This window comes from Sminthopsis crassicaudata, chromosome 1 (assembly GCF_048593235.1).
Source record: "Sminthopsis crassicaudata isolate SCR6 chromosome 1, ASM4859323v1, whole genome shotgun sequence".
In the NCBI taxonomy this organism is placed as follows: domain Eukaryota; kingdom Metazoa; phylum Chordata; class Mammalia; order Dasyuromorphia; family Dasyuridae; genus Sminthopsis; species Sminthopsis crassicaudata.
The window spans coordinates 109,500,929-109,524,731 of NC_133617.1; positions in this window are offsets into that span (position 1 = coordinate 109,500,929).

Here is a 23,803-nt window from a genome sequence, read left to right on the forward strand (position 1 = left end):
GTCTGACTCTTCATGACCCCAATAGTTTGCCATATCCTTGTCCAGTTCATTTTACAGATGAGGAAACTGAGATGAATAGGGCTAAGTGACTTACCCAGGCTCGGACAGTTAGTAAATGCCTGAGACTAGATTTGAACTCACCTTCTTAACTCTAGGCCTGGTCCTCTATCACCATGATGTGATTTATGAGAGCAATTGTTAGTTTCAAAACATGTATTTAGTGTTCACCATCAAATGGAGTTGGGTCATGTGAAGGATTTATAATGGCCATTCTCTTTGGCAAAAGGTAGGTTTTCTTAGGGAAAGAGGTTACAGACCAAATGAAAAGCTATAATAAACAGCAAGAATGGTAAAGATGAAATAGAGTTGGGAACATATATAGCTAGCAAGGAAAAGGGTTTCACAATTAACAATGGAAAACACAAGTTCCCTAGTGAAGCTTACAATTAATAAGGAGAAAGGGAATACCATGAGGTTGGAGTCTGCCCTTAGCTGACAGGCTAAATCCATAGAGGATTTAAGCACCCTAAAAGAGTTAGCTATAAGATGGAGAAAGATACCATGAGGCAGAGTGTGGTAGTGGGCTTAACCCAAAAGGGCTCAACAAAGACAGTGTGATCTGTGGACATAAATATTCAGGAAATTTAACCTCAGGGCTTTGATTTCTTATATTTCTGGCTGGACACAGCAAAGTAGGGCTGCCCATAACCTCCACAGAGAGTAAGATGAGAAGGTTAAACTGATCCTCAATCAGTGCTCTTCCCTGCTTTCCTCAAGGAGTAATTTTGTCAATACTTCAAGCTCTCTCTACTAACCCCACTAGCAAAGACTTCTAAAAATTTGCTTTAATTTTCAACTTTAATTAATTAACAATTACTCAGGCAAAGTCTTGAAAAAGGAATACACTGACAATTTAAAGTTTAGGAATGCCATATATTTCTTTGATAAAATTGCTGGACTTCCTAAGGTAACTATTGGAGATATAGGCTTTGGTAGCCTGCCTCTAGAAATGAGTATTTCTCTCTTGTATTTAATAACTAATTATTGTATTAGGGTCAAGGTTTTTCCCTTTTCTTACTGCCTCATTCAGAAATACCAACTTTTAGGGGAAATCTTAAGTAGAGATTTACCCAGATTAAAATCTAATCAGATAATAAAAGAAACTCTCAGTTTGAGCTAATGTGCATTCCTGTTCATTGTGTTTGCTCAGACAAGTCTAGGAAAATCTTGATTCTCCTTTTTGTCAGATAGTTGATGTCTTGGAGCAAGATTTGGGTAATTCAAATCTGGTACTGCCAAGCCCTATTCATTTTCTCATCAGTTGTTAACCAATCAGAGTCAATTTCCACCCTTGAGGAATACCTACTCTTTGAAGGGCATATAAACTGTGAATCCATTATCATGAGAGGTCTTTAGTCTAAGAGAAACAGCCAAATGACCATCCTTTTATTAATAAACATTCTAGTCTTATTAATAAAAAGATTAAATTATCCAGTCTCTCAGAACTTTTTTAATAATCACATTTCCATGATAAACACACAACTTGAGAAATTGAAAATGGGTGAAGGAAAAGAACAAATTCTTCTTCAAATGGTTCCCCAATCTCTTAACTCATTTGTTTACCTTTTGTTGATAACTTATAGAAGCAACATTTTAGGAAGGGTTCTAGCTGTGACTAGATATGCCAAAATATGAATATTTTCAGGGTCAGCCTATTCTACATAGTGATTTTCTTTATTTTCAGGTGATACACTATCACTAAGCCAGGATAATGTTGTTGTAGAGATTACTGCTTAAATACTATCAATCATGTTTGGAATATGTTAAATTATTGTTCATAATAGGTTTAAGATATTCAAGAGGAAACCAAAAGATATTTCCTCAAAGTATCTTACCCATAACTTAAGCTATTTTTCCCTAAAATATTTTGGCTTTTTTAAGGGTCTTTCTGGAGACACCTCAATCTTTAGTTTGAACATAAAAAACAATGCTATACGTTCTGCACTACATCTTGGACAACTTGACATTTTTTAAGTAACTGCTGATCTTGATAAAGCTGCAGTCATAGAGAGTTTTATTCTATTTTAAACTTTGTTTTATGGAACATCCAAATGAAAACTTTCTTCATGTCTCCAGTGAAGAAATCATCCCTTTTTAAAATGACAGAAGCCAACAAATCCACATTGACTTTTGTAGCATTTTATCAAATAAAGTACATTGAATATAAACTTGAAGGAAAAAAAAAAGACAGTTTCCTAACTCCTCCATTATAAAAGAAAATGGTTGAACTAAGGGATTCATAAAGATCTCTGCCAACTCTGTTGTTCTTAATTCCCCAATTTTCCACATTTTAGACTTATGAGACTATTATTTCTACCCACTCAAGAAGGGTTTTATAACACATAAGCATCTCACCTAATATCATTAATTCCTTCCATGAAAAATGCAATATTAGATGAAATATTGTAATGCCAGAGAAACTGAGGCAAGATAGAGATTAGAGAATATTTAATAATTTTTTAAATGGGAGAGATTTACTAGGACCAAATGTATCCATGGTTTGGTCCCAGGACTGAATGACTATCATCTCCAAGAATCCAGCCAGCAATGTGAGTTCTCAATGACCTCTTTACATGTGGCTCAGACTCAGGGGGTAGACAGAGGCAGGAGCATAGTCAGGGTGCTAAGAGTTGGAACATGAGACTAACAATCCAGTTCTGACAGGGTGAGGGGAAGCCACTGGAGATGGGGATGACATGATTCGGGGAGGCACCCCACAGATGGGGAGAGGCTTGATAAGATGGTTTCTGATATTCTGATAATTTGGGATGGAGAGAGGCATTCTGATATTCTAAAATATAAGATCTTTTATAGGGTGTGAGATAAAAGGATAAGGAGAAGGTTCAAAGGTAATAACAGAGTGCTTTCAAAGAACAGTTTTTTCATTGTCTTCTAGGGCTGAGATTGAAAAATGTGTTTAAAGGAGCAATAGGAAATAGGGTATATCAACCAACCTTCCTTTAGTTTTTCCATCCACAAAAACAGGCTCACACTCAATTATTGCATCTGACAGGGCAGAATAATGAATTTACTCATGACATGGCAATAAGACTGGGTCATAACCTAGACAAGATGAAGTACTTTATCGCTCAGAAGAAACAAAGTAGAGAGAGCCAGTCACAGAACTTCAAAATCCCACTGTCAGGATCAATAGTACTTGTCTGTGCTCTTGTCTGTAGCCTTCTGTTTAACTAACTTGTTTAGAATCATGGGATAATAGATTTAGACCTGTAATGGACCTCAGATATTAGTTAGTTCAACCCCTTTATTTTATATAAAGACATTTCAAGACTTATATGAATTCTCCAAAGTTATACAATGTTGGAATCTGATCCCAGGTTTTCTAACTATAAATCCAGACTATATTCCAGTTCACCTTTAGCCTTTTAGTTACTTGGTCAGAGCAGGAATGCAATTATCACATATTCTTATCTCTAAGAGGCTGAAGTACCTGAAAGCTAAGATACTAAACATAAGCCTCTGCTTACAGCTTTCTGCTGTTTCTGGTTACAGCCTTCCCCCACTTATTCCCTTGGTTCCAATTCACAGTCAAATATATTGTAAAGGAGATTCTTGGTCAGACATGAGTTAGACTCAAAAGCCACTAAACTCTCTTTCCACTAATGGGATTCTGAAATTCTATGATTTATTGGAGTCCTGGTATTCCTTGGAGTTATTATTTTTTATTTTTATATACACAATACAGTCATGTATTTATAATACTTCCAAGAAGATACAAGTGTTTTGTGGAGACTGAGAGAGAAGGTTGAGAAGTTCTTGTTCAGTCATTCAGTCATGTTCAATTGTGAGACCTGTGGCCCAATTGTCTGTGGGGTTTTCTTGGCAAAGCTACTGGGGTAGTTTGCCATTCCTTCTCCAATTTTAGGTAGGCAGGAGTTAAGTAACTTATCCAGACTCACATAGCTAGTAAGTATTTGAAGTCAAATTTGAACTCTCATCTTTCAGACTCCAGCCCCTATGTTCTACTCACTGTGCCACTTAACTGTCCCAAAGATGGAACACTTAGGTGGATTTTGATAAGCAGAAAGTATTTGACCTATTAAAATCTGGGATGTCATCAAAATAAATTCCCATTAACAGCCAGTTTTGATAATGCTCCCTTCTTATGGGATAAGCTGTTACAACTGGGTTTTTATTTGATTCTCAAGCTTTCTCATCCAGGTTAAAAGGAGTCTGACTGGTATTTGTCAGAAATAACTCAACCATAGGAATGTTACCCTGACCTTCACAAACTTAGCTGAGGGAAGGATATTGCGGCAAGCAAGACAAACTGCTGACTGCTTCAAATCTCATTATTCTGGCAAGTACCTTCCATTATAAACTCACATCAGGGGCTGTCAGAGGCATGGAGTGAAAGTACCCACATTAAAAGTGCAAAAAGCACAGAGCATCCCTCAGGCCACCATCTCAAACTGCCCTGAGAGCTCCTGATTCTATCTCACAGACTTTTAGACTTAGTTATGACCCAAACTTCTGGTCAATAAGTACATAGTGGGAACAATATTATATGATGATCAATTCTGATGGATGCGATTCTTTCCAGAAATGAGATGATTCAAGCCAGCTCTTGTGATGAAAAGAGCCATCTACACCCAGAGAGAGAGAACTGTGGGAACTGAGTGTGGGTCAAAACATAGCATTTTTACTCTTTTTATTGTTGTTTGCTTAAATTTCATTTTCTTTCTCATTTTTTTCCATTTTGATCTGATTTTTTGTGCAGCAAGATTATTGTATAAATATTATACATATATTACATTTAATATATATTTTACTGTGTTTACACATATTAGATTACTTGCCATCTAGAGTAGAAGGTAGGAGGAAGGAGGGGAAAATTTGGAACATAAGGTTTTGTAAGGATCAATGTAGAAAAATTATCTATGCTTATGTTTTGAAAATAAAAAGCTTTAACAAAAAAAGAATTTGAAAAAAAAGTACATAATTGGGATGTTAGCTGTTCCATGCCAAGGTTTAACATGCCAGGTTTCTTCCCATGCCTAGAACATAACCTCAATGAACTTTCCTCATATCACAGGATTCATAGGATCACAGATTTAAAATTGCAAAAAAGCAAATAAAGGAATAAACATTTGTTAAGTGCCTATTATGTGCCAGGAAAGGACAGATAGGTGGCACAGTGGATAGAGTGCCAGGCCTGAAATCAGGAAGATTCATCTTCCTGAGATCAAATCTAGCCTCTAACATTTATTAGTTCTGTGACTTAGGCAAGTCATTTAACTCTATTTGCCTCAACTGTAAAATGAGTTGGAGAAAAGAATGGGAAACCGATATTTTTGCTAAGAAAACACCAAATGGGGTCACAAAGAATCACAACCATGAACATGATTAAAAAAATGTTCCAGGCATTTGTGCTGAACACTTTACAAATCTTTTATCTTTTTTGATCCTCATAACAACCCTGGAATATTGATGCTGTTATCCACATTTTATAATTAAGGAAACTGAGGAGAATAGAAGTTAAGTGATTTGCAGAGAGTCACATAGCTAGGAAGTGTCTGAGACTAGATTTGAACTCAGATCTTCTTGATTCAGGGCCATTACTTTTTTTTACACCAAAGCTTCTTAAACTTGGGTTATATGAGATTGCTTAATTGAATGTGGGGGGTCACAAAATGTTTGGCAATAGCAAAAGGATTCTGCATGCAACGACCAAAATATAATTCAAATTCAAACATATAATGAATCCAAAGTGTTTCTGGCAGTACTTGCCCATATTGCATTGCACAACTTCATGGCAGCCTAGGTCTAACACCCATTGCATTGTACATGCACAAACACTGCAAAGCCGAGATCCACAATGAGATCATATAAAAATTTCTCAGGCAAAAGTGGTCATGAATAGAAAAACTTTAAGAAGTCCTATTTTACACCACAAAGATATCTCCTCCTGTTGCAAATCTTCCATTCCTTCCATGTTCTAAAGTACCTCCTACTCCTGGAAAACTGGAATTCAATGAGTCTAACATCCTCATTTTATAGATGAGGAAACTAAGATTTGTTAAGTGTCTTGTACAGTGTTACACTGAACAAATTTGAGGCTACCTAGATTGGAAAATATGCTTAATAAAGAAGCAACAGAAAATAGGACAAATCATCACTTTTACTTTAGTTTCCCCATCTACAAAAAGTATTATATTTAGTGTTTCAAAAAGGATTTGAACTCAGGGCTTTTTGGCTTTAAGCTCAATATTCTTATCTTCTACACTACCAAAATTCCTGACTTCCTGCAGAATTCTGAAAAAAAGGCATAATTTCCTCTCAAAATTGGCTTTATTTTCTTAACTGTCTCTCTTAAAAAATTAAAAAACTTCCAGAGATGACTCTTTGATGAACAGATCCCTCCTGTCTTGACTGAAGCCAAAACTGTCTGACTTGCTTTTGAAAGTAGGATCATGACTGATTCTTCAGTCAGACAATGGCTAGGGATACTTTGAGTCCATCATTTTTTATTCTTCACTGTACATCCTAAATTAATAAAGAAAGGTCAACTTTTTTTATTTCCTCTCCACCACACACACACACACACACACACACACACACACACATATATATATTCCCTTCTCCAAGTTAAATATTTTCTGTTCCTATTAAATCAGCCAAGGTATCTTTGGCAAATCTGTACAGATTTCCAATTGTGGACATCATTTTCCTTTTGAGTTCCTTCCCAGTTTCTTCTATTTAAGAGTCTCAGCAAAGTTCTTAAAACATAATGCTTGGTAAATTCTGACATTAATAGTCTTTCATGAGAATCCAAAACTACCATAGCTGGTGGACCTAGAAATTACGTCACTCCCAACTCTGTATTTATGCAATTCAACAAATAAACATCATCTGACATTTTGCAGAAACAGGTTAGTTTAAAAAGCAAATTCAAAAAAGTCTCAAAAGTCAAAAAAATGGATTATGCAGTTGGTCCTAATTATTTGGAATTTCTAGATTATGAAAAAAACCTTGTCTTGTAGACCTGAAGTTGGACTAGATCCTTTCTGAGGCCCCTTCTTGCACAACTATGATTGTATGATAAGCTAAGAGAAGTTAGATTCCTTAAGCCCTCTAACTGTCCTCTATCATTCAGTTTAACAGAATAAAGGATCATAATGGGTTGTAAAAAATTATTTTAAATTAGGAAATTAGTTTTAAAATCTTTAATCCTTCTGAAAGACATCCATTCATCCATCCAAAACATCCACCTACTGTGACAGAAAAATAATTTAGAGACTAAAAAGGAGAATAATAATTGGAGCATAAAAGTAACACAGAAAAATAGGGATTTTTCCTAGTCTCCTTGGAAATCTCAGCTCTGATATCCAGTCACTTGTTACATATTGAAAGAAAGGCATAAGGTTTGAAAGTAGCAGCTTACAATTAATTCTAAGAGGGCTTACTGGGAGATTCTTGAGGGAAGTAATCAGTTCCATTTTGTCATAGCTATATGGCATGGTGGATAGAGTACTAGAATAGGAAATCCTAAGTTGAAACAGCATCAAATATTTATTAGATGTATAGTCTTGGATTAAGTCATTTAATAGTTTTCAGCCTCAGTTTCCTCATCTGAAAAAGGAGAGTATCTTCCAAAGTTATCATGAGGATAAAATGAGATTCTATTTGTAAAGCAAATTCGAACATTAAAGCCCCCCACAAATGCTAGCTACTGTTATTATTATTATAATAAATAATTATTATTAATATTATTACCTACCACAGAGTAGACTGTTAATAAATGTTTGTTGAATTTAATTGAACCACTCCTCCTGATTTGGGAGATATCACTGTGCACAAAAAAAGACAGGCAAGTCACAGTTCCATGCTTTATATTACACTAACATACTACCAAAAACATCCATATCAATTTGCACCTAGGTCTGATAACCCAAGCCATTGACCAAGCCACTAACAGTGATCATATGGAGATCTGTGCTCCACTAACTGAAAAAGACCTATGAAAAAGCTCAATGTCAGTGCTAAGAATAGTCACAAACCAGTGAGATTTGGAGGGAGAAACTCTTTTCAAATCATTTGGCCATTAAATTTAAAAGCACCCAATAGTGCCATATATAGACATAGAGCATTGGCCAACATCCACTAGGCTCACCTGCACAGCACAGTTGAGTGATAAGCAACAAACTATAGGCTCATCCATATCCATAGGGACCACTTATGTCTTATCTAACCTTTGCATTTCTTCAAGTCCCTAGAAGATAGCAGATACCTTATATGTTTGTTTGTTTTTTTTTTTAACTTTTATTCAGCACAAATGAATGCAAGAGAAGAGTCTTTATTTCTGTAGGGCTTAAGGTTCATAAAATGTATTCCTTACAAAAAAAATAACTTATTGAGACAGGTAAGGACAATACCAGGAGAATAGGGCTTGGGGAAGGAAAGGATTATCTACTCTATTTCCCCCCTCCCATTTTACAGAAGAGGAAATTGATATCTAAAGATATCCATCCTCCTGCTCAGGATTTTATAAGTAGTAGAATCAGATCACAAACTCAAATCTCCTGGGTAAGTAAGTTCAATTCCATCAGAGCTGCCTCTGAATCAGTCCTTTTGCTGTAGAAAGGAGTGCTAATATTTGGGACTGAGAACAGCAAGATTAAAAGGTCAACAGATGGTTTGGCTGGGAAATAGAATGGAGGGATATGGTAGAGACAGGAAAGAAAGATAATTCCGGTGATGAAATGAGATAACATAAAATAAGATGAGTCATAAAAGAAGAAGAGCTAGGTTTTCCCAAAGGGCTGGACGCAGAGAGAGTTGATGTCTCCATGGCTACTGTAACCTCAGCTGCTTTGTAGTGTTGTAAACAGTGTAGCTAGGAAAGATCTTAAACAGAATAAGGACTCAAAATTCCTTGGTCTAGACAGCCTACTGAGGACGTTTATGGGCCCACCGGGTTATGGCAAATGGGCTGAGGGGCAGAGACAGAGTGTGAGTTTTTGTTTTTACTATAGTCTGGCCCTCCCATAGTCTGAGGGACAGCGAACTGCCCCCCTATTCAAAAGTTTGAGAACCACTGGGACTCTAGACCAAGGATCCCCTCTCATACAATGGCAGGCATTTTATGCTCGAGTTCCCAAAGGTTAGTAAATGACATTTCCAAGTCTTTTCCAAATTTTCTCACCCAAGTTAAAATAAATAGTGAGGAATATATGTTAGCCAAAAAAAAATCTCAAGGAAAGGTTTTTCTCTTAGTACCTTTCAGCAAATTTTCAAAGTTAACCAATGTAGGGGAAGAGGCTGTATTGTTTTGTCCATGTAGGTTAGTTGTGTGTGTCCATATGAGTTTGGATCTTCTAAATATGATTTACAAGGGCAGGAATAGATGTCTCTAGAGTCTACTCCTCCATTTTTTAAAGCTTATTTTATTTTTAATTTTATTCCCTCAAATTCCTCTTAAAATAATATTGCTATTTATGTGTATACAATGTTCTCTTGGTTCTGTTCATTTTTCTCTTCATTTCCAAGTTTTTCTAGGATCAATGAACTCATGATTTCTTATAGCAGAGTAATATTCTATCACAAACACATAGGAGATATATCAGATGTTATAGAGGCCAAATTACCTTTCCCATTGGGAGAAAAGTGAGAGACAGAGACAGAAAAACAGAGAGACTGAAAGATAGAAAGTCTTTGATTTCAATTTAAATTCCCCAAAATCTTTAGTTAGTATGCTGGAAATAAGGACATGATAAAGAGACTTGGCTCTTGTACATGTTGGCTGCCTTCTAGGATCTTTCTCTTTCTTCAAGGATCTGAAGACCTTCTGAAGAACCAAATGACTTCTCTCTGGAAGCTGGAAGCCAAAAGACATGATTTCTCTTCCTTTAAGCTCTCACCTATTTCTTCTCTTCATGCAGGCAAGGAATATTAAACAATGTATCACCAGTAATGAGAAGATTGGCCTTGGGAAGATTTGAGGAAATAGAAACATTCATTGAATGGGATCAAATTATCTTTAGTATTACTCTATGGTTATCACAATTGATGTTCTCTTTCCTGTTATGACTTTATACTTTAACTTTCAATGCTTAACTTTCTAGGCCTTTTAATTAAAATGAAATTTACTCTCTTGTTGACAAAGCAACAGCTCCCACTCACTGGTCTACAAAAATCTTTTTTAAAAAACCATGCAAAACAAATATAGATGTTATTTTAGGATGCAGAAATTAGAAAATTTCTGAAATAGAAACTATATCTTGAGCTTATATCTTCACATTTGAGTTGCTGAATCATTCAAATCTGCTGGTTACTAAAGTGAGGGAGTCTTAAATTTAGATTGCTGAATCATTTAGGTCCAATGGAGAGAGAGAAGCTAGCATACTAACTATCATAGGATCATATAGTGGCTGTATACTAAGTGTGAGTCATCAGGACTGGATTGGAACATTAGTTTTAATACAAGATCGTCATGTTGAATCATTCATTTAGAGATAGAAAAGACTTTCAGGGTTGTATAGTCCAATCTTCATCTTTAGCAAATTAGGAAACCAAGAGTAGGAGAAACGACCTGCTCAAAGTCATAATGGTTATAAATGGCAGAGTTTGAAGTCAAATTCAAATATTAACACTTCAAATCCAGCACTATTTCCATGGTACAACACTGAGAGGCAGAAAAATGTGAGACAATATGAATAAACTGAAACAGAATGAAATAAGGAGAAACAGAAGAAATATATAATAATACATATATGTCACACCTATTATGATTAAAATAACTACATTAGTAGCTTCATCATCATCATTATCATTGCTATCATCATCATGCTAAAAAATAGAGAGAGCTTTAAGGTCTGCAAAGCACTTAACAAATCTTATCTCATTTGATCCTCCCAATAACCTTGGGATAGAGGTGCTATCTTTATTCCCATTTTACAGATGATAAAACTGAATTAGAGTTTAAGTGACATGCCCAAGATCACTTAACTAGTGATCTTGAATCCAGAACATCCTCATTCCAAGTCTGGCATTCTTTTTTACTATGTAATCTAGATAGTGATGATAATGATGATGATGATGATGATAGCTAGCATTTATTCAACTCTTTAGATTTATGAAGTTTTTTACATATCTTATTTCATTTAATCCTCAAAAAAACCCTTATGGAGATGATACTACTATTATCCCTAGTTGACATTTGAGGAAACTGAGGTTGAGCGGGGTTAAGTGAATGATACATATATATTTTGTACATTATATATTTTGTAAGTCTCTAAGACAAGATTTGTTAAACCATGAGAAATCATTAAAACCAATGGAGAACAGATGATGAAAAATACTTCCATCTTCTTGGCAGAGAGACAGAATATAACAGATATATACAGTTAGAAAAAAAATCAGAAAAAATTCTCTTCTGCAGTTAGGGTGACAACAATAATTCTCCATTTCAGTGAGTTCTACCTTCCCATGGAACCTCTTCAGTCCATGTGGTTTAACAAAGAAATAAGTCTTACTTATCCCTTCATTTACATGTTCCCCTTTTGCATCAATTTCTCTTGTATTGAATTCTCAAGTTTACTCCTTCCTATCCTAGGTCTCTTGCTATGGAAGTAAAAAACACAAAATCAAAAACATCTATTTTAAAGATTTAAAAACATCTCGATTCTGAAGAGCCTTAACTCTCTTGCAACAGATTCTCTCTACTATAGACTAACTATATGACTTCTGCTAACAAATCTCTCTTCCTGCTTTTATCTGGAAACTTCTGTTTGGACCCATATCTTGTGTTTATATAAACAGAGGATGTTTTACTAGTCAGTCCTTGACAACTCCCAGGCTGCCACATCAAAATCATCTAAGTGACACAAGAGACTGAGGGCAGTGGGTCTGGATCAAGAAGACCTGAGTTCCAATTCACTTCAGACACTCAATCTACAAAGAGAGCTAAGTAGCATAGTGGAAAAATCAGGATACTTGGATTCAGGAATAGCCAACTTCAAATTCTGTCTTAGATACTTACTAGCTGTGTGATTCTGGGCAAGTCAATTAATTTCTGTTTGCCTGTTTTCCTTAAATGAAAATGAGAATAATAATAGTATCTATCTCCCAGGATTGTTGTGAGGATCAAATGAGATAGATAATCTTTGAAGAACATTTAGGCACATAGTAGGCATTATAGAAATACTATCATTATTATCATCATGATCATTATTACCTACAACAGAAGATCAATCAAGTGAGCCTGAAATAACCATTCTCCTTTTGCTCCCATAAAACCAATAGCCCATTGTCTCCTCTTTGATCTTCGCTGGTATAGCAGGAACAAAGAACCCATGAGCAGTGATGAGAACTTCGATAGAGCCTGGATTACGCACTCCAAGGAGTACCTTGAAGAATCATTTTTGACTCCTGCCTTCTTGTGTCATGGTCTGAAGACCACCAGGTCTTAGACATTTTCACTGGCTGTATCTTGATCGTTCCTGTGTGTATCCCTCATTTTTAGCTTAAACTTTCCCTAGTGTAAGTTAAAGGTTATGAGAATACTATAAGAAAGGCCTAGGACCAAAAGTTTTATTAGATCTAACTAACTCTTACAAAGGGTGCCCAAATCATTGTCACCGACTGGCACAGGAGACATGTCAGCATCCCTGTCTGGCACTAGCTCCTCAGGGAATGAGGTACTCTGTAAGCACTAGGGAATGCCTTTTTATGTTTGTGTATAAGATATAGTCTAATACTCCAAGACAGATTAAAGAGAATCTGTTTCTTCTCACAGTCCCTGTGTTTCTTCTTATCCAAAACTATGTCCCTTCTTGTCCATGTGCCAGTTTTGCTTGACACATGACAGCATTACAAAATAGTTGAATATATCTATCATGAAGCTCCCCAAGATTTTTCTTATCCGGGCTAAACATCCCAATTCTTTTAACTTATCATTATATGACATGATCTAGAGACTCTTCTTAATCATCCTTTGGTGGATACTCTCCAGCTTGTCAACATTCTTCCAAAAATCTTAATAGCAGTGTGAAACAAAGAAAATGGAAACTACTCCTCCATCCATGCTATAAAAATCTGGGATTCTAAAATTCTAAGTAGAGGACCACTACAGAAACTAAACAAATATAATAAACGTATTTGTTGTTGTTGCTAAGTCCTTTCAATGGTGTCCAACTCAGTTGTGGATCCCATGGCTTCTTGGCAAAGACACTGGAGTGGTTTGCCATTTCCTTTTCCAGTTCATTTTACTGGAGAAAATCTCTCCATTTACTGGAGGAGTTTCATTTTGAGGAAACTGAGGCAAAAAGGGGTAAATGACTTTTCTGGATTATAGAATGAGTTAGTATCTAAGATCAGTTTTGAACTTAGAAAGATGAGTCTTTCTGACTCCAGGCCTAGTATTCTATCTGCTGCCTTTTATAAGAGTATATTTTTATATAAATATATTTAGATTGATAGACAGATAGACATATAGATAGATAAGATAAATAGGTAGTATGTAAATAGATAAGTAAATAGATATCATTCTGAAGATAGATAAGATAAATAGGTGGTATGTAAATAGATGAGTAGATAGATAAGAAGATGATGATAATGATAGACAGATAAATAGATAGATAATAGATATACATTGAATTTTTGAGTGATGTCAGGAAAAGAGAAAAGCAGATTTTGCTCCTTGAATATTTCATCTTGTTTTCCAGAGTACATGCAAGCTGTCATAATTAAATGACATGTAGACTTGTCTTTGGGATGATGTGACAAATCAATAAAATATTTCCCCAAATATCTGAATGTCAATCATAATATTTCAGTCCATTATAATACAGCTTCTTCACCATCACCTCATATACCCCCCACCCTACCCCAAGGCAATTTGACAGCATTGTGTATGTATAGTAGTACAAGATTACCCTACAATCCATAAATAATCATGTGTCCTAATTTGGGGAAAAGTTTTATTATTAAGGGATCAATCAATTCATTTGACTTCCCACTTGGGATAAAAAATGCAAGGGTTCCTAAGTAGAGATGTGTGACATTCTTCTTCCAAAATAAAAAGCAATCCATCTAAAATCCTAGATATAACTATTTTGGGAATATTTAATTTTAGTAGCAAAAACTTTCAAGAGATAATCACATGCAAAAACTCTCCTCAAACTTTTAAGCATTTTGTCTGGATTTCTCTAGTTACCCCTATTCCATCCTGCTCCATATCATACTTTGTATGCTGATCATAGTCCCATCATTAGATTGTAAGCCCAGTGAAAGCAGGATTTGTGTCATTTTTCATCTGACACAAATTAGACACAATGTTTGCTGCATTAAAATAATGTCTATGAAAAAACCCAATATACATACATTTTTTTCTTGACAGCAATATGGAATGACAGTGGCTGGGAACAGGTACCATTTCCTGGAAAACCAAATAATGAAAATGAGAGGAAAACAGACAAAGACAGAGACAGTCACTGACCACTCTAGCCCTTTCCTTCCCTTTTCTAGTTTCATTAAGTTCATTTATATGGGCTTTAATCAGAATGGAAATAACCCAAAGAGGTTAATGTCATTATACCCACTATTTACATTCCATTCTCTACATCAACCTCCCAAACAACAGGACAAATACTCAGAAGGTCAATGCCCCTTCACAGATCACGATTTCCATCCAATTTTAGGAACACTTAGGTGACTAATTCTGCTAATTAGCAAAAGTAAACTAACAGAGCAGATCCAAGCATTGCCTTTTTTCCCCAGATATTTCTATTTTCCAAACTCCAGGTTTCTCTTTATCTTGTAACCAGGTATATGAATTTAATCCTTGTTCTGTCCCTTTAATTCTTGACTAGCCTGAGAGAGAATAAAAGAGTTATTAATTCTGTCAGGAAGATGAAGATGCTCTGACCATTGCAAGCCCAAGCCATCATTTTTTTTGTAATTCCTTCCATCACATTCAAGCTCAATTAAAAGAAAAAAAACAAAACAAAAAACAAAAAAACTATCAACCCAAATTTCTCTAGTACTTACAAGGCTACAGACTCATTCGGAAATTGCATTCACGTCTGATGGATATTTAAGGGACACAAGTGACACATATAAAATCCTTCAGTTGAAAGAGACTTTGGGTCAGCAGTCTCACAGCTCAGGACATTGTGAGCAGGACCACATAATTCAAGGTGAGCATATCTGCACTCTGAGCTTGCTCCCCCAGAACACTCTGATAAACATTTCCACTGTCAGGACTACTCTCAGGACATATTTTGTCTTGGGCTTGGCTAAAATGCTGCTAGGGCTTAAACCAGCCATCAAATCTCTGTCTATGAGCTTGGAGGTACTTAAAGCATGATTAACAAGTCATTCTTTCTTTTAGGACTTGGAAAGAAATCTGGATAAGTATGTTTCTTATCTTCCTGAAGGGCTAGACTTCAGACTCGGGAAAATATGTGTCTTTGTTTCTGCTGAAACATAACAATCCAGGGCTGTTGTTAGTTTTATCTGTCCAATGCCATAGAAGTAGTCTATAAAAAGAGCACCAGCAACTGTAATACAATGTGAAAGAGGTCAAATGTTCAACTTTCTTGATTTATCTGCTACTCATACTTAAGCATTCCCATTTTCAGAATGCTACAGCACAAAATACTCCCTCCCTTGTGACCACCACACACACACACACACACACACACACACACACACACACACACACACACCCTTAGAAATCAACCCCTTTAAGCAACTCCTTTCCAATATAGAAATTCCCTCAAAATTCATATATTGTCATTCCTTACACTTCCCATTGATAGAGAAATTTTCCTTTTTTAGCTCAAATCTTTTATCACTTTTACTCTGTGATCCTAGCTTCCATCTCTGGAATCAAGCAGAATAAGTATAATCTCTATTTCTATGTGATAGCCCATCAAATATTTCTCTTCCCATTTCTTTCCACCTACCTTCAAATGCTATTATCCCTGTTTCCCTTCCAAGAAGTTGCTCTTCCATTAAAGTGATCCAGTTTGTCAATATCCTAAAAATGGGGCTTCCAATGTGTTTTGCATGATGTCGTATGTATTATGGATATTTTTTTTCTTGCCTTCTCAAAGAATACAGAAAGGACTAATGAAAGAAAATTTGGAGCTAGAAATAAAAATTTTTAAAAGCCAAAACAGGGCTTCCAGAAGTAAAATACTCCACATTTGGTCTAATCCAGTCAGATTGCAATGAAATTATCACTCTACTCATCTATAAGTTCATTAATGTGACCTAAAACCACATTAGGTTGTTTGACTGCTATATCTCATTGCTGACTCATATTGAATTTATAATATACTAAAATAAATTTTTTTCATACAATTTGTTTTATAGCATTATCTCTCCCAACCTACATTTGAACTGTTGACTTTTTTTAACCTCACTTGTAGCAGTTTACTCTTATTTCTTTTTAAATTCATATCCAATTTCATCATGTTAGATTATGCCCACTAACACAGCTGGTAGAGAACTTGTTAGTATCTAATACTATTAATGTGACTTTGACAAAGTCACATAACTATTCCAAACCTTGATTTCCTCCTTGGTAAAATGGAAATAATCCTAATTTTCCCTATCTACCTTATGGAGTTGCTGTGAGAATATTTGTAAAATACTCTGCAAATTATAATATAAGGGAACTGTGCATATATTCATTTTAACCATGACAGTTGACAAGAGCGATTAGAAATTGTAAAAAAGATAGGTAGTGACTGTATGATGACAAATACTGTGCAATGTATTGTAGAAAGTAAAGTCTTATACAATTGCAAGATATTTTTGTACAATGAAGTACTACCCCTTTAAAGTCTTTTTCATATGGAGTTTTATTACTGTTCAGTCATTTCAGTCATATCTGACTCTTCATGACCCTATGTTGGATTTTATTGACAAAGAAACTAGTGTAATAGTTTCCTAGCTATTTTTTTCCTAGCTTTTTTTACATATGAAAAAAAAATGAGGCAAATAGAGTTGTGATTTGTCCAGAGTCATAGGGCCATAGGGCGCCTATGAAGCTCATATGGAACAGTTTAGTGCTAAAAAGAGCAGAAAAATTACTTTTGTGTGAAGACAAAAGATTTAAACCAAGTATTAATTAATGAATAGTAATACCTAATAAATATTATAGTGTTTAAAAAAGTAGGAAAAAGAATTTTGGCTTAATAAAAAACTGCTAATAATTGTATGTAGAAATAATTTTTTATAAAACAATTGTGGAAAGAAAATAAACTGTGGCATAAAAATAAAGACTTGTTTGTGTGCAAATGACATGCATCCTTTGCATGTGAACAGTTTAATCATCAGCAAAAGAACATTTTTTTAACTTAAAAAAATATGTGAACTGTTGAGGTCCACACTCATTTCCCATAGTTTTCTCTTTGGGTGTAGCTGATTCTCTTCATTACTGAACAATTGGAACTGGTTTGTATCATCTCTTTGTTGAAGAGAGCCACATCCATCAGAATTGATCATCGTATAATCTTGTTGCCATGTATAATGATCTCCTGGTTTTGCTTATTTCATTCAATTCATGTAAGTCCCTTCAAACCTCTTTGAAATCATCCTTCTGGTAGTTTCTTACAGAACAATAGTATTCCATAACGTTCATATACCACCATTTATTCAGCCATTATCCAATTGATGGGCATCCACTCAGTTTCCAGTTTCTAGCCACTACAAAAAAGGCTGCCACAGACACTCCTGCACATGTAGGTCCTTTTCCCTTCTTTAATATCTCTTTGGCATATAAGCCCAGTAGAAACACTGCTGAAACATAAACATTAAAGGAAATTTAAAACTTCCTAGTAGAGATAGCACCTAAGCTGGGCATTGATTGCAGAGAGAAGAAGTACTCCAACCAATGAGCTTGCTCCTCTTAGAATTCCTAAGGTGTAAACTCCCTTTAAAGGCCCGAACCAAAGGTCTGAGCCAGAGAACTGTCAAGTCAACCTGAGTTCTCACCTTGTAATTGTCCAGAAAACCTGAATTCTCACCTTGTCACTGTCCAGACAACCTGAGTTCTCACCTTGTCACTGTCCAGACAACCTGAATTCTCACCTTGTCACTGTCCAGACAACCTGAGTTCTCACCTAGTAATCCTAACAGTGAATGAAGAAAAATAGTTTCAAAGACATAAATTGAGATGTAGAATCATGTTGAAAACTTTAGAGCTGCCAGATATTATGATAGCTCAGCTATTTATGTATAATTATTTTATGATTTAAAAAAATAAAATCTTTTTTAAAATGAGAAATAATAAGCTATTTGGATACAGTAAGATTAAATAACAGCCTGCTGATCTGGTAAATTATTACCTTTTAATTGAAATGATCTCACGTGAAATTTTATATCTATGAGGCTATAATAAGACATAGATGGATGGGTGGAGGTTGAATCTAAAAAAAAAAAAAGAATAGAAAGAAATAGCAGAGAGCTAAAAGCAGTTTTGTTAGGGGAATTTAAAGTGAGGGTTAGGGAAGGTCATTTGGTAAACAGATTTTAACTGCTAGTTCCTCACCAGCTGAATAAAAATTGTGGGCCCACCTATCCATGGCTAGTACTACCTAAAGTTAAAGAGAAAGGAAACATCTCAGCTTGATGTCCCTTTCTGCCTTTTTCTAAGAGGAAAAAACATAAAGAGGGAAGATAAGTACTACTGCTGATGTCCAGGATAAGTAGATAATTTTAGAGTTCACAGGTTTAAAGAAAACTGCTATTCAAATTCAAATTAAGAAACAACACTTTCTAATGACCTCTTATCAGAGATTGTAAATTGAAAAAGCTTCTAGGACTTCCGGCCAAGATGGCGGCATGGAGGCAGACAGCTGTTTGAGCTCCGTGTTTTCTCTCAGGACTTACTTCATGACAAGCCTCAGAGTTAATGCTTGACTGGAAAAGAAACCCACAAATAATGACCAACAGAAGACATCCTTGAAATTCACCAGAGAAGGTCTGTGTTTGCTTGGGGGTGGGTCGAATAGACTGGGTGCAGACTGAGGGCAGGTAGACAGAGCAAAACAGGCAGCTCACACTGCTCAGACCAGAGTGTGGGGAGGGATCCTATCTCTTCCATTTCTGAGAAACAACCTTTACCCCAGTGTGGATGTTCCATCTTGGCAGCAAACCAGGAGCAGCAGAGAAGGTGTAAACACCTGAGGTGAAGAATAAAACCCAGACAGCTAGCGTCTCTCAGACCGGCCAGCCCCACCCCCACCCAGAGTGACTCAGTGCTTTCTCAGAGCCTCAGAGCACAGACGCAGCACAACTATCACTGTCCTGTTAGTGGCTCGCTGCTGTCTCCCGCAGTCTGTAGAGGAAGCCCATTAACACCATCCGGCCCCAACCCCCCAGAAACAGACCAATTGTTTCTCTTGTCAATTTGTTTTCTTCCATTCTGCTCTTGAACAAAAAATTCAAAAGGGCTCTAACCATTGACAGCTTCTGTAGGGAGAGAGAGCAGACTTCAAATATTAAGGACACTAAAAGCAGATTGTCTCCAGAGGAATCCCCTAAGGGGAATATGAGCTGCTCCTCAATACACAAGACTCTCACAGAGGAAATCAAAAAGGCTCTCACAAGAGAGCTAGAAGAGAAATGGGAAAAGGAAAGGGAAGCTTGACAAGAGAGCCTGAAGTAGTCATCCAGAGTGGATAAAGAGATCAAATCATTGAGAAAATTAGTGAATTGGAAAAGGTAAACAACTCCAAGGAAAACAAGATTAGTGAGCTGGAAAAAGAAAATAGCTCTCTAAAAAATAAAATGGATGAAATGGGAAAAAATTCCATAGAAGAAAAAAACTTACTTAAAAACTCAATTGGACAATTACAAAAAGATATAAAAAAAGTGAGTGAAGAAAATATATCATTGAAAATTAGACTTCAACAAGTAGAAATGAATGCCTCAAGGAGAAACAAAGAAGTAGTCAAGCAAAACCAGAAAAACGAAACAATTGAAAAGAATGTGAAGTATCTTATTGGAAAGACAACAGACCTGGAAAACAGATCCAGGAGAGACAATTTGAGAATAATCGGACTCCCTGAAAAATGTGAGGAAAAAAAGAGCCTGGCACTATTTTCCAGGAAATTATCAAAGAGAACTGCCCAAACATTTTGGAAACAGAAGGTAAAATAGACATTGAAAAAATTCATCAATCACCTACTGAAAGGGATCATGAAATCAAAACGCCAAGAAATATAGTGGCCAAGTTCAAGAACCATCAAACAAAGGAAAAAATATTGGAAGCTGCTAGAAAAAAGCAATTCAGCTATGGAGGAGCCACAATAAGGATAACCCAGGATCTAGCAGCATCCACATTAAAAGAACGAAGGGCCTGGAATATAATATTCCGAAAGGCTAAGGAACTTGGTATGCAGACAAGAATAACTTGCCCAGCAAAAATGAGCATCGTTTTCCAGGGAAGAAGATTTAACAAAATAAATGAATTCCATCTATTTTTGATGAAAAAAACCAGACCTACACAAAATGTTTGATTTTCAAATACAGAACTCAAGATATTTCTAAAAAGGTAAAAAGAAATCTTGAGAACTATATTTCTGCCATAAAGATATGTAAAGAACACATGTATAATTTGTCCTAGAAACTAGAGGTGGAAAGGAAATTATATCATAAAAAAGTGTAATGTGGTGGTACTACATCTCATGAAGAGGCAAAGGTAACCTATTATATCTGAGAGAAAGAAAGGAGGGAGATGAACTTAGTGTGTATCAGTAGACATATTTGATTTATGGTGAAACTTCTTCCACTTCATTGAAAAGTGAAAGGGAAGGAGTAAGCTAAGGGGAAGGGAATACAGAAAATTTGAGGAAAAGTTCACAACTTTAGCAAAGTTGCAGGATACAAAATAAATCCACATAAATCCTCAGCATTTTTATACATTACCAACACAATCCAAGAGCAAGAGATACAAAGAGAAATTCCATTCAAAATAACGGTCGATAGTATAAAATATTTGGGAATATATCTACCAAAGGAAAGTCAGGAATTGTATGAGCAAAATAACAAAACACTTGCCACAAAAATGAAGTCAGATTTAAATAATTGGAAAGACATTAAGTGCTCTTGGATTGGCTGAGTGAATATAATTAAGATGACACTACTCCCTAAACTAATCTATTTATTTAGTGCTATACCAATCAGACTCCCAAGAAACTATTTTAATGACCTAGAAAAAATAACAACAAAATTCATATGGAAGAACAAAAGGTCAAGAATTTCAAGGGAAGTAATGCAAAAAAATTTAAATGTAGGTGGTCTAGTTGTACCTTATCTAGAACTATATTATAAAGCAACAGTCACCAAAACCATTTGGTATTGGCTAAGAAATAAACTAGTTGATCAGTGGAATAGGTTAGGTTCACAGGGCAAGATATTGAATAAAAATAGCAATCTAGTGTTTGACAAACCCAAAGATCCCAACTTTTGGGATAAGAATTCATTATTTGAAAAAAACTGCTGGGAAAACTGGAAATTAGGATGGCAGAAACTAGGCATGGACCCACACTTAACACCACATACTAAGATTAGATCAAAATGGGTCCAAGATTTAGGCATAAAGAACGAGATCATAAATAAATTAGAGGAACATAGGACTTGTGGAGGAGGAAGGAATTTATGACCAGAGGAGAACTAGAGATCATTATTGATCACAAAATAGAAAATTTTGATTACATCAAATTAAAAAGCTTTTGCACAAACAAAACTAATGCAAACAAGATTAGAAGGGAAGTAGCAAATTGGGAAAACATTTTTACAGTTAAAGGTTCTGATAAAGGCCTCATCTCCAAAATATATAGATAATTGACTCTAATTTATAAGAAATCAAGCCATTCTACAATTGATAAATGGTCAAAGGATATGAACAGACAAGAGTGTTCCAAATCACTATTGATAAGAAAAATGCAAATTAAGACAACTCTGAGATACCACTACACACCTGTCAGATTGGCTAAGATGACAGGAACAAATAACGATGAATGTTGGAGGGGATGTAGAAAAACTGGGACATTGATGCATTGTTGCTGGAGTTGTGAAAGAATCCAACCGTTTTGGAGAGCAGTCTGGAATTGTGCCCCAAAAGTTGTCAAAATGTGCATACCCTTTGACCCAGCAGTGCTACTACTAGGCTTATATCCCAAGGAAATACTAAAGAAGGGAAAGGGACCTGTATGTGCCAAAATATTTGTGGCAGCCCTTTTCATAGTGGCTAGAAACTGGAAAATGAATGGATGTCCATCAATTGGAGAATGGTTGGGTAAATTATGGTATATGAATGTTATGGAATATTATTTTTCTGTAAGAAATGGCCAACAGGATAAATACAGAGAGGCTTGGAGAGACTTACATCAACTGATTCTGAGTGAAACGAGCAGAACTAGGAGATCATTATACACTTCAACAATGATTCTGATGGAAGTGGATATTTTCAACATAGAGAAGAGCTAATCCAATTCCAATTGATCAATGATGGACAGAATCAGCTACACCCAGAAAAGGAACACTGGGAAGTGAGTGTAAACTCTGAGCATTTTATTTTTCTTCCCAGATTATTTTTACCTTCCGAATACAATCCTTCCTTTGCAACAACAACAACAAAAAAATTCGGTTCTGCACATATATATTGTACCTAGGATATACTATAACATATTTAATAAGTATGAGAATGCCTGCCATCTAGGGGATGGGGTGGAGGGAAGGTGGGGAAAAATTCGGAACAGAAGGGAGTACAAGGGATAATGTTATTAAAAAAAAAAATTACCTATGCATATGTACTGTCAAAAAATGTTATAATTATAAAATTAATTTTAAAAAAATCAAATTCCAGCTCAAGCTGAAACCTAGCAAGTAGATGAGCCAACTTGGGACTCCACCCATGAGCCTCCTCAGCTTGTAGCCAAAGCTCCTATTATAAAAGAGCCAATTTAAAATCCTCTTTGCAGGAGTTCTAAACATGCCATGCTATGCTATGCTTGCTATGCCAAGGGCCTCTACCTACTGGATAATATTATTTTCCAGTGTCACCCTCTCTTTATCCTCAGTCTAACCAGACGTTATGCCTCTCTGTCAGGATTTCTAACCTTACTTCCCAATCCCTATAATAAATCTCTTTTATTGATCTAGGAAAAAAAAAAGCTTCTAAATGCTACTTTTTAGTAGCGAAGATAGAGGATTTGCACAGCTGGAAGTTAGAAAGGGCCAGCAAAAAACCTATAAAGATTGATTTTGTATAATGTAGATCTTCCTGAATAGACAAATGACCAAAAAGACTACAGTTGAGAGTGATTAGTTACTAAGCACATAGGTTTTCTTTCTCATGTGCTTCCCAGATATATATTTATGTGTGCAAAATCTCCTCTAAAATATTAAATGAATTGGTTAGAGAATGGTTTAAGTATGCATTGTTATATATATATATATATATATATATATATATATATATATATATATATATACATATATATGTATATATACATATATTCATATATATATGTATATATATATATAATATTCTCATACTGGTTTTAATATATAAATTCACTTGTGATGATATTTTAGTTAATTGTTAAGCAAATGATTATGTTTGAGAACTGAAATTGCTTTTATTATTAATGACTGGTTTGTACGAATAAAAGTGCATTGCTGAGAGCTCAAGAGTTAAAATGGGAGACTGTTGGAACTGAATGTGAATCGCAACTTAGTTGTTTGTTTTTATAGTTGTTTG